Below are 11662 nucleotides of genomic sequence, written 5' to 3'. Positions count from 1 at the left end.
CGGAATAGTGAGCGCAGCTCTGGAGTATAATACAGGATAAGTAATGTAATGTATGTACACAGTGACTGTACCAGCAGAATAGTGAGCGCAGCTCTGGAGTATAATACAGGATAAGTAATGTAATGTATATACACAGTGACTGCACCAGCAGAATAGTGAGCGCAGCTCTGGAGTATAATACAGGATAAGTAATGTAATGTATGTAAACAGTGACTTCACCAGCAGAATAGTGAGCGCAGCTCTGGAGTATAATACAGGATAAGTAATGTATGTACACAGTGACTGCATCAGCAGAGTAGTGAGCGCAGCTCTGGAGTATAATACAGGATAAGTAATGTATGTACACAGCGACTGCACCGGCAGAATAGTGAGCGCAGCTCTGGAGTATAATACGGGAGAAGTAATGTAATGTATGTACACAGCGACTGCACCGGCGGAATAGTGAGCGCAGCTCTGGAGTATAATACGGGATAAGTAATGTAATGTATGTACACAGTGACTTCACCAGCAGAATAGTGAGCGCAGCTCTGGAGTATAATACAGGATAAGTAATGTATGTACACAGCGACTGCACCGGCAGAATAGTGAGCGCAGCTCTGGAGTATAATACGGGAGAAGTAATGTAATGTATGTACACAGCGACTGCACCGGCGGAATAGTGAGCGCAGCTCTGGAGTATAATACGGGATAAGTAATGTAATGTATGTACACAGCGACTGCACCAGCAGAATAGTGAGCGCAGCTCTGGAGTATAATACAGGAGAAGTAATGTAATGTATGTACACAGTGACTGCACCAGCGGAATAGTGAGCGCAGCTCTGGAGTATAATACAGGATAAGTAATGTAATGTATGTACACAGTGACTGTACCAACAGAATAGTGAGCGCAGCTCTGGAGTATAATACAGGATAAGTAATGTAATGTATGTACACAGCGACTGTACCGGCGGAATAGTGAGCGCAGCTCTGGAGTATAATACAGGATAAGTAATGTAATGTATGTACACAGCGACTGTACCGGCATGTACACAGTGACTGTACCAGCAGAATAGTGAGCGCAGCTCTGGGGTATAATACAGGATAAGTAATGTAATGTATGTACACAGTGACTGCATCGGCAGAATAGTGAGCGCAGCTCTGGAGTATAATACGGGATAAGTAATGTAATGTATGTACACAGCGACTGTACCGGCGGAATAGTGAGCGCAGCTCTGGAGTATAATACGGGATAAGTAATGTAATGTATGTACACAGTGACTGTACCAGCAGAATAGTGAGCGCAGCTCTGGAGTATAATACAGGATAAGTAATGTAATGTATGTACACAGTGACTTCACCGGCAGAATAGTGAGCGCAGCTCTGGAATATAATACAGGATAAGTAATGTATGTACACAGCGACTGTACCGGCAGAATAGTGAGCGCAGCTCTGGAGTATAATACAGGATAAGTAATGTAATGTATGTACACAGCGACTGCACCGGCAGAATAGTGAGCGCAGCTCTGGAGTATAATACAGGATAAGTAATGTAATGTATGTACACAGTGACTGTACCGGCAGAATAGTGAGCGCAGCTCTGGAGTATAATACAGGATAAGTAATGTAATGTATGTACACAGCGACTGTACCGGCGGAATAGTGAGCGCAGCTCTGGAGTATAATACAGGATAAGTAATGTAATGTATGTACACAGTGACTGTACCAGCAGAATAGTGAGCGCAGCTCTGGAGTATAATACAGGATAAGTAATGTAATGTATGTACACAGTGACTGCACCCGCAGAATAGTGAGCGCAGCTCTGGAGTATAATACAGGATAAGTAATGTAATGTATGTACACAGCGACTGTACCGGCGGAATAGTGAGCGCAGCTCTGGAGTATAATACAGGATAAGTAATGTAATGTATGTACACAGTGACTTCACCAGCAGAATAGTGAGCGCAGCTCTGGAGTATAATACAGGATAAGTAATGTATGTACACAGTGACTGCACCAGCAGAGTAGTGAGCGCAGCTCTGGAGTATAATACAGGATAAGTAATGTAATGTATGTACACAGTGACTGCACCGGCAGAATAGTGAGCGCAGCTCTGGAGTATAATACGGGAGAAGTAATGTAATGTATGTACACAGTGACTGTACCGGCGGAATAGTGAGCGCAGCTCTGGAGTATAATACGGGATAAGTAATGTAATGTATGTACACAGCGACTGCACCGGCAGAATAGGGAGCGCAGCTCTGGAGTATAATACGGGAGAAGTAATGTAATGTATGTACACAGCGACTGTACCGGCAGAATAGTGAGCGCAGCTCTGGAGTATAATACGGGAGAAGTAATGTATGTACACAGCGACTGTACCAGCAGAATAGTGAGTGCAGCTCTGGAGTATAATACAGGATAAGTAATGTAATGTATGTACACAGCGACTGCACCGGCAGAATAGTGAGCGCAGCTCTGGAGTATAATACAGGATAAGTAATGTAATGTATGTACACAGCGACTGCACCGGCAGAATAGTGAGCGCAGCTCTGGAGTATAATACAGGATAAGTAATGTAATGTATGTACACAGCGACTGCACCGGCAGAATAGTGAGCGCAGCTCTGGAGTATAATACAGGATAAGTAATGTAATGTATGTACACAGTGACTGTACCAGCAGAATAGTGAGCGCAGCTCTGGAGTATAATACAGGATAAGTAATGTAATGTATGTGCACAGTGACTGCACCAGCAGAATAGTGAGAGCAGCTCTGGAGTATAATACAGGATAAGTAATGTAATGTATGTACACAGTGACTGTACCAGCAGAATAGTGAGCGCAGCTCTGGAGTATAATACAGGATAAGTAATGTAATGTATGTACACAGTGACTGCACCAGCAGAATAGTGAGCGCAGCTCTGGAGTATAATACAGGATAAGTAATGTAATGTATGTACACAGTGACTGCACCAGCAAAATAGTGAGCGCAGCTCTGGAGTATAATACAGGATAAGTAATGTAATGTATGTACACAGTGACTGTACCAGCAGAATAGTGAGCGCAGCTCTGGAGTATAATACAGGATAAGTAATGTATGTACACAGTGACTGTACCAGCAGAATAGTGAGCGCAGCTCTGGAGTATAATACAGGATAAGTAATGTAATGTATGTACACAGCGACTGTACCGGCATGTACACAGTGACTGTACCAGCAGAATAGTGAGTGCAGCTCTGGGGTATAATACAGGATAAGTAATGTAATGTATGTACACAGTGACTGCACCGGCGGAATAGTGAGCGCAGCTCTGGAGTATAATACGGGATAAGTAATGTAATGTATGTACACAGTGACTGTACCAGCAGAATAGTGAGCGCAGCTCTGGAGTATAATACAGGATAAGTAATGTAATGTATGTACACAGTGACTTCACCGGCAGAATAGTGAGCGCAGCTCTGGAGTATAATACAGGATAAGTAATGTATGTACACAGCGACTGTACCGGCAGAATAGTGAGCGCAGCTCTGGAGTATAATACAGGATAAGTAATGTAATGTATGTACACAGCGACTGTACCGGCGGAATAGTGAGTGCAGCTCTGGAGTATAATACAGGATAAGTAATGTAATGTATGTACACAGTGACTGTACCGGCAGAACAGTGAGCGCAGCTCTGGAGTATAATACAGGATAAGTAATGTAATGTATGTACACAGTGACTGCACCGGCAGAGTAGTGAGCGCAGCTCTGGAGTATAATACAGGATAAGTAATGTAATGTATGTACACAGTGACTGCACCAGCAGAATAGTGAGCGCAGCTCTGGAGAATAATACAGGATAAGTAATGTAATGTATGTACACAGTGACTGCACCAGCAGAATAGTGAGCGCAGCTCTGGAGTATAATACAGGAGAAGTAATGTAATGTATGTACACAGCGACTGCACCGGCAGAATAGTGAGCGCAGCTCTGGAGTATAATACAGGAGAAGTAATGTAATGTATGTACACAGCGACTGCACCGGCAGAATAGTGAGCGCAGCTCTGGAGTATAATACAGGATAAGTAATGTAATGTATGTACACAGCGACTGTACCGGCGGAATAGTGAGCGCAGCTCTGGAGTATAATACAGGATAAGTAATGTAATGTATGTACACAGCGACTGTACCGGCATGTACACAGTGACTGTACCAGCAGAATAGTGAGCGCAGCTCTGGGGTATAATACAGGATAAGTAATGTAATGTATGTACACAGTGACTGCACCGGCGGAATAGTGAGCGCAGCTCTGGAGTATAATACGGGATAAGTAATGTAATGTATGTACACAGCGACTGTACCGGCAGAATAGTGAGCGCAGCTCTGGAGTATAATACAGGATAAGTAATGTAATGTATGTACACAGCGACTGTACCGGCGGAATAGTGAGCGCAGCTCTGGAGTATAATACAGGATAAGTAATGTAATGTATGTACACAGCGACTGTACCAGCAGAATAGTGAGCGCAGCTCTGGAGTATAATACAGGATAAGTAATGTAATGTATGTACACAGCGACTGCACCGGCAGAATAGTGAGCGCAGCTCTGGAGTATAATACAGGATAAGTAATGTAATGTATGTACACAGCGACTGTACCGGCGGAATAGTGAGCGCAGCTCTGGAGTATAATACAGGATAAGTAATGTAATGTATGTACACAGTGACTGCACCAGCAAAATAGTGAGCGCAGCTCTGGAGTATAATACAGGATAAGTAATGTAATGTATGTACACAGTGACTGTACCAGCAGAATAGTGAGCGCAGCTCTGGAGTATAATACAGGATAAGTAATGTATGTACACAGTGACTGTACCAGCAGAATAGTGAGCGCAGCTCTGGAGTATAATACAGGATAAGTAATGTAATGTATGTACACAGCGACTGTACCGGCATGTACACAGTGACTGTACCAGCAGAATAGTGAGCGCAGCTCTGGGGTATAATACAGGATAAGTAATGTAATGTATGTACACAGTGACTGCACCGGCGGAATAGTGAGCGCAGCTCTGGAGTATAATACGGGATAAGTAATGTAATGTATGTACACAGCGACTGCACCGGCAGAATAGTGAGCGCAGCTCTGGAGTATAATACAGGATAAGTAATGTAATGTATGTACACAGCGACTGTACCGGCGGAATAGTGAGCGCAGCTCTGGAGTATAATACAGGATAAGTAATGTAATGTATGTACACAGTGACTGTACCAGCAGAATAGTGAGCGCAGCTCTGGAGTATAATACAGGATAAGTAATGTAATGTATATACACAGTGACTGCACCAGCAGAATAGTGAGCGCAGCTCTGGAGTATAATACAGGATAAGTAATGTAATGTATGTAAACAGTGACTTCACCAGCAGAATAGTGAGCGCAGCTCTGGAGTATAATACAGGATAAGTAATGTATGTACACAGTGACTGCATCAGCAGAGTAGTGAGCGCAGCTCTGGAGTATAATACAGGATAAGTAATGTATGTACACAGCGACTGCACCGGCAGAATAGTGAGCGCAGCTCTGGAGTATAATACGGGAGAAGTAATGTAATGTATGTACACAGCGACTGCACCGGCGGAATAGTGAGCGCAGCTCTGGAGTATAATACGGGATAAGTAATGTAATGTATGTACACAGTGACTTCACCAGCAGAATAGTGAGCGCAGCTCTGGAGTATAATACAGGATAAGTAATGTATGTACACAGCGACTGCACCGGCAGAATAGTGAGCGCAGCTCTGGAGTATAATACGGGAGAAGTAATGTAATGTATGTACACAGCGACTGCACCGGCGGAATAGTGAGCGCAGCTCTGGAGTATAATACGGGATAAGTAATGTAATGTATGTACACAGCGACTGCACCAGCAGAATAGTGAGCGCAGCTCTGGAGTATAATACAGGAGAAGTAATGTAATGTATGTACACAGTGACTGCACCAGCGGAATAGTGAGCGCAGCTCTGGAGTATAATACAGGATAAGTAATGTAATGTATGTACACAGTGACTGTACCAGCAGAATAGTGAGCGCAGCTCTGGAGTATAATACAGGATAAGTAATGTAATGTATGTACACAGCGACTGTACCGGCGGAATAGTGAGCGCAGCTCTGGAGTATAATACAGGATAAGTAATGTAATGTATGTACACAGCGACTGCACCGGCAGAATAGTGAGCGCAGCTCTGGAGTATAATACAGGATAAGTAATGTAATGTATGTACACAGTGACTGTACCGGCAGAATAGTGAGCGCAGCTCTGGAGTATAATACAGGATAAGTAATGTAATGTATGTACACAGCGACTGTACCGGCGGAATAGTGAGCGCAGCTCTGGAGTATAATACAGGATAAGTAATGTAATGTATGTACACAGTGACTGTACCAGCAGAATAGTGAGCGCAGCTCTGGAGTATAATACAGGATAAGTAATGTAATGTATGTACACAGTGACTGCACCCGCAGAATAGTGAGCGCAGCTCTGGAGTATAATACAGGATAAGTAATGTAATGTATGTACACAGCGACTGTACCGGCGGAATAGTGAGCGCAGCTCTGGAGTATAATACAGGATAAGTAATGTAATGTATGTACACAGTGACTTCACCAGCAGAATAGTGAGCGCAGCTCTGGAGTATAATACAGGATAAGTAATGTATGTACACAGTGACTGCACCAGCAGAGTAGTGAGCGCAGCTCTGGAGTATAATACAGGATAAGTAATGTAATGTATGTACACAGTGACTGCACCGGCAGAATAGTGAGCGCAGCTCTGGAGTATAATACGGGAGAAGTAATGTAATGTATGTACACAGTGACTGTACCGGCGGAATAGTGAGCGCAGCTCTGGAGTATAATACGGGATAAGTAATGTAATGTATGTACACAGCGACTGCACCGGCAGAATAGGGAGCGCAGCTCTGGAGTATAATACGGGAGAAGTAATGTAATGTATGTACACAGCGACTGTACCGGCAGAATAGTGAGCGCAGCTCTGGAGTATAATACGGGAGAAGTAATGTATGTACACAGCGACTGTACCAGCAGAATAGTGAGTGCAGCTCTGGAGTATAATACAGGATAAGTAATGTAATGTATGTACACAGCGACTGCACCGGCAGAATAGTGAGCGCAGCTCTGGAGTATAATACAGGATAAGTAATGTAATGTATGTACACAGCGACTGCATCGGCAGAATAGTGAGCGCAGCTCTGGAGTATAATACAGGATAAGTAATGTAATGTATGTACACAGCGACTGCACCGGCAGAATAGTGAGCGCAGCTCTGGAGTATAATACAGGATAAGTAATGTAATGTATGTACACAGTGACTGTACCAGCAGAATAGTGAGCGCAGCTCTGGAGTATAATACAGGATAAGTAATGTAATGTATGTGCACAGTGACTGCACCAGCAGAATAGTGAGAGCAGCTCTGGAGTATAATACAGGATAAGTAATGTAATGTATGTACACAGTGACTGTACCAGCAGAATAGTGAGCGCAGCTCTGGAGTATAATACAGGATAAGTAATGTAATGTATGTACACAGTGACTGCACCAGCAGAATAGTGAGCGCAGCTCTGGAGTATAATACAGGATAAGTAATGTAATGTATGTACACAGTGACTGCACCAGCAAAATAGTGAGCGCAGCTCTGGAGTATAATACAGGATAAGTAATGTAATGTATGTACACAGTGACTGTACCAGCAGAATAGTGAGCGCAGCTCTGGAGTATAATACAGGATAAGTAATGTATGTACACAGTGACTGTACCAGCAGAATAGTGAGCGCAGCTCTGGAGTATAATACAGGATAAGTAATGTAATGTATGTACACAGCGACTGTACCGGCATGTACACAGTGACTGTACCAGCAGAATAGTGAGTGCAGCTCTGGGGTATAATACAGGATAAGTAATGTAATGTATGTACACAGTGACTGCACCGGCGGAATAGTGAGCGCAGCTCTGGAGTATAATACGGGATAAGTAATGTAATGTATGTACACAGTGACTGTACCAGCAGAATAGTGAGCGCAGCTCTGGAGTATAATACAGGATAAGTAATGTAATGTATGTACACAGTGACTTCACCGGCAGAATAGTGAGCGCAGCTCTGGAGTATAATACAGGATAAGTAATGTATGTACACAGCGACTGTACCGGCAGAATAGTGAGCGCAGCTCTGGAGTATAATACAGGATAAGTAATGTAATGTATGTACACAGCGACTGTACCGGCGGAATAGTGAGTGCAGCTCTGGAGTATAATACAGGATAAGTAATGTAATGTATGTACACAGTGACTGTACCGGCAGAACAGTGAGCGCAGCTCTGGAGTATAATACAGGATAAGTAATGTAATGTATGTACACAGTGACTGCACCGGCAGAGTAGTGAGCGCAGCTCTGGAGTATAATACAGGATAAGTAATGTAATGTATGTACACAGTGACTGCACCAGCAGAATAGTGAGCGCAGCTCTGGAGAATAATACAGGATAAGTAATGTAATGTATGTACACAGTGACTGCACCGGCAGAATAGTGAGCGCAGCTCTGGAGTATAATACAGGAGAAGTAATGTAATGTATGTACACAGCGACTGCACCGGCAGAATAGTGAGCGCAGCTCTGGAGTATAATACAGGAGAAGTAATGTAATGTATGTACACAGCGACTGCACCGGCAGAATAGTGAGCGCAGCTCTGGAGTATAATACAGGATAAGTAATGTAATGTATGTACACAGCGACTGTACCGGCGGAATAGTGAGCGCAGCTCTGGAGTATAATACAGGATAAGTAATGTAATGTATGTACACAGCGACTGTACCGGCATGTACACAGTGACTGTACCAGCAGAATAGTGAGCGCAGCTCTGGGGTATAATACAGGATAAGTAATGTAATGTATGTACACAGTGACTGCACCGGCGGAATAGTGAGCGCAGCTCTGGAGTATAATACGGGATAAGTAATGTAATGTATGTACACAGTGACTGTACCAGCAGAATAGTGAGCGCAGCTCTGGAGTATAATACAGGATAAGTAATGTAATGTATGTACACAGCGACTGTACCGGCGGAATAGTGAGCGCAGCTCTGGAGTATAATACAGGATAAGTAATGTAATGTATGTACACAGTGACTGTACCAGCAGAATAGTGAGCGCAGCTCTGGAGTATAATACAGGATAAGTAATGTAATGTATGTACACAGCGACTGCACCGGCAGAATAGTGAGCGCAGCTCTGGAGTATAATACAGGATAAGTAATGTAATGTATGTACACAGCGACTGTACCGGCGGAATAGTGAGCGCAGCTCTGGAGTATAATACAGGATAAGTAATGTAATGTATGTACACAGTGACTGTACCAGCAGAATAGTGAGCGCAGCTCTGGAGTATAATACAGGATAAGTAATGTAATGTATATACACAGTGACTGCACCAGCAGAATAGTGAGCGCAGCTCTGGAGTATAATACAGGATAAGTAATGTAATGTATGTAAACAGTGACTTCACCAGCAGAATAGTGAGCGCAGCTCTGGAGTATAATACAGGATAAGTAATGTATGTACACAGTGACTGCATCAGCAGAGTAGTGAGCGCAGCTCTGGAGTATAATACAGGATAAGTAATGTATGTACACAGCGACTGCACCGGCAGAATAGTGAGCGCAGCTCTGGAGTATAATACGGGAGAAGTAATGTAATGTATGTACACAGCGACTGCACCGGCGGAATAGTGAGCGCAGCTCTGGAGTATAATACGGGATAAGTAATGTAATGTATGTACACAGTGACTTCACCAGCAGAATAGTGAGCGCAGCTCTGGAGTATAATACAGGATAAGTAATGTATGTACACAGCGACTGCACCGGCAGAATAGTGAGCGCAGCTCTGGAGTATAATACGGGAGAAGTAATGTAATGTATGTACACAGCGACTGCACCGGCGGAATAGTGAGCGCAGCTCTGGAGTATAATACGGGATAAGTAATGTAATGTATGTACACAGCGACTGCACCAGCAGAATAGTGAGCGCAGCTCTGGAGTATAATACAGGAGAAGTAATGTAATGTATGTACACAGTGACTGCACCAGCGGAATAGTGAGCGCAGCTCTGGAGTATAATACAGGATAAGTAATGTAATGTATGTACACAGTGACTGTACCAGCAGAATAGTGAGCGCAGCTCTGGAGTATAATACAGGATAAGTAATGTAATGTATGTACACAGCGACTGTACCGGCGGAATAGTGAGCGCAGCTCTGGAGTATAATACAGGATAAGTAATGTAATGTATGTACACAGCGACTGTACCGGCATGTACACAGTGACTGTACCAGCAGAATAGTGAGCGCAGCTCTGGGGTATAATACAGGATAAGTAATGTAATGTATGTACACAGTGACTGCATCGGCAGAATAGTGAGCGCAGCTCTGGAGTATAATACGGGATAAGTAATGTAATGTATGTACACAGCGACTGTACCGGCGGAATAGTGAGCGCAGCTCTGGAGTATAATACGGGATAAGTAATGTAATGTATGTACACAGTGACTGTACCAGCAGAATAGTGAGCGCAGCTCTGGAGTATAATACAGGATAAGTAATGTAATGTATGTACACAGTGACTTCACCGGCAGAATAGTGAGCGCAGCTCTGGAATATAATACAGGATAAGTAATGTATGTACACAGCGACTGTACCGGCAGAATAGTGAGCGCAGCTCTGGAGTATAATACAGGATAAGTAATGTAATGTATGTACACAGCGACTGCACCGGCAGAATAGTGAGCGCAGCTCTGGAGTATAATACAGGATAAGTAATGTAATGTATGTACACAGTGACTGTACCGGCAGAATAGTGAGCGCAGCTCTGGAGTATAATACAGGATAAGTAATGTAATGTATGTACACAGCGACTGTACCGGCGGAATAGTGAGCGCAGCTCTGGAGTATAATACAGGATAAGTAATGTAATGTATGTACACAGTGACTGTACCAGCAGAATAGTGAGCGCAGCTCTGGAGTATAATACAGGATAAGTAATGTAATGTATGTACACAGTGACTGCACCCGCAGAATAGTGAGCGCAGCTCTGGAGTATAATACAGGATAAGTAATGTAATGTATGTACACAGCGACTGTACCGGCGGAATAGTGAGCGCAGCTCTGGAGTATAATACAGGATAAGTAATGTAATGTATGTACACAGTGACTTCACCAGCAGAATAGTGAGCGCAGCTCTGGAGTATAATACAGGATAAGTAATGTATGTACACAGTGACTGCACCAGCAGAGTAGTGAGCGCAGCTCTGGAGTATAATACAGGATAAGTAATGTAATGTATGTACACAGTGACTGCACCGGCAGAATAGTGAGCGCAGCTCTGGAGTATAATACGGGAGAAGTAATGTAATGTATGTACACAGTGACTGTACCGGCGGAATAGTGAGCGCAGCTCTGGAGTATAATACGGGATAAGTAATGTAATGTATGTACACAGCGACTGCACCGGCAGAATAGGGAGCGCAGCTCTGGAGTATAATACGGGAGAAGTAATGTAATGTATGTACACAGCGACTGTACCGGCAGAATAGTGAGCGCAGCTCTGGAGTATAATACGGGAGAAGTAATGTAATGTATGTACACAG

Source organism: Leptodactylus fuscus, chromosome 5 (assembly GCF_031893055.1).
Source record: "Leptodactylus fuscus isolate aLepFus1 chromosome 5, aLepFus1.hap2, whole genome shotgun sequence".
Classification (NCBI taxonomy): Eukaryota; Metazoa; Chordata; class Amphibia; order Anura; family Leptodactylidae; genus Leptodactylus; species Leptodactylus fuscus.
The sequence above is the reverse complement of the archived record's forward strand: the minus strand, read 5'-3'. Positions refer to the sequence as shown.